This window comes from Nannospalax galili, unplaced genomic scaffold, assembly GCF_000622305.1.
Source record: "Nannospalax galili isolate Female #2095 unplaced genomic scaffold, S.galili_v1.0 scaffold1609, whole genome shotgun sequence".
In the NCBI taxonomy this organism is placed as follows: domain Eukaryota; kingdom Metazoa; phylum Chordata; class Mammalia; order Rodentia; family Spalacidae; genus Nannospalax; species Nannospalax galili.
Window position 1 is genome coordinate 1,309,355 of NW_008359102.1, and position 2,034 is coordinate 1,311,388.

Below are 2,034 nucleotides of genomic sequence, written 5' to 3' on the forward strand. Positions count from 1 at the left end.
ACACATGTCCATACCCATGTACCACATATGTACACATAAAAATATTCATACATCACATATACACATGCATATACACATACACACACTGATTTTTACATTAGAATGAATTCTTTCTGTATCCATCAACAATTTCCATTTTTCCCTGTGCTTATTAGTTGCTTACAAGCCACTCTCTGTTTCCTCTTTCTTAGCATACACATCCTCTCCAAGATCCCTGTCATTATACAGCCAACTCCCCACAGCATAGTAGGAGTCTGATTAGAGTTCATTAAGTGAATGAACAATTAAAACTACTTTGAAGAACACCTAAAAATTTATGAATAAATACTTCAGTTCTTAAAGTAAGAATTCTAATTCAAGTCCATCTTAGTATTGTTCTTTTGTACCAGATGGAAGTTTGGAAGGAAGTGAATGCAAGTAGAGCAAAGGTGTTGACAAAGTAGTGGTTCTGGAATTAATGGAAGAACGGGAATGGGAATGGGGGACCCACGTGTTGCAGGTGCCAGTCCTACTTAAAGGATTTCAATGTCCTCCACTTATGGAAGAAGACTTCCTGCAAAACTACATTTTTTGGCAAATATTAAATCAGCTACACCATTGAGCCTAAGAGTAATCATTACACAATAAAAACAGGACTAAAGACACAACACAGAGGTAAAGCAAGTCCCTGACCAAGAAAGCTCCTTCTTTGGTTCTACAGTCACACAATGAGCAAAAGCACCTAGCTCCAAGCTGAGCAGGCTGAGGAACACTCACAAGTAATGGCCCAGATGCACAGGCTGACTAGTTTCAACTGAAGGCAATATATTGTTCTTTTACTTTGGCTCTTGGCACATAATTCCTAAAACCTCCAGTATATTATGAATTACAAAAATGTCTTTTTTTATTCAAAATGAACTGCTTCACATCACATGAGTTTATGCCAATCAGTTCTTTGGGAGTGGGACCCTTAGATAGAGAATGTGACTGGTCAGCAACTAGGTCAAGTGACTAGAAGATTGGAAATTTGAGCCCCACCTAATGACTCCAGGAAAGATGGAAGGTAGGATTGATCTATATAAAACTCTTAAACAACTAGATTTGATAAACCTCCTGGTTTGTAAACACACATATGTCATTGGAAGCAGATACATCCCAGCTTTGGGGAAACATAGGCTCTTGTGTTTAGGACCCAGCTTTTTTAATGTAGTTTAAAAAGAAATGGAATGCCAAAAATGTTAACTACCTAGATGTCAAGGGTAAATACTTTTAGGAATAATGATCATGTGGAAATTGAAGCATTTTACTAATTAAGATAAAAAAGGAAATTCTGTTCTAGTCAAGCCTTCATATTTGTAAAGATTGTTGCTACTTCAAAATAGTAAACCTAGGTAAGTTTTTCTTATTAGATCCTATCCTGTATCAGGAACTGAAAGCATTCTGTTCTTTCTCTACTATAGATCGAACACAGTGGACTTAGAGGGTAGAAACTTGAGGCAGAAGTCAACATACTACTGTTTTCATTCTTTATGATGCCAGCAATCCACAGGAGATATGCCTTTTTGTCTTTGATACAAGGCTAGGTAAATTATCTTTATTTGGGGACACCCTTAACCCCGTGACTTTTTACTTTATTTGTATGTTTGGTTGTTGTTACTTTAATTTTCATAATTAGTGATAGTGAGAAAATCCATGTATTATTTTAAAGAACTAAGAGATTTCCCTTCTGTATATAATAGACATTTATCAGGGAAGCCAAAAAAATTTTTTTCAGGCAAGCAAAAGAATTTGTTATATAATGACCAGGAATGTAAAGTTAAATAATCCTAGAACATTCTACGTGCCTTTAAGGGTGAGAATTATGATTTTCCTGGGAAACCCAGGTCATTTGCATTTTCAGTTTTTACTGACTGTATAAGCTGTTTAGGCTCAAAGCAACATTTATGAAGTGCATCAGTGCCCACTTTAAGCCAAAATTTGACCAACTCTATATTCTTCAGAAACAGTAGAAAATATACATCGGATTAAATATTTCAAGAAAGTTCAAAGCAAGTA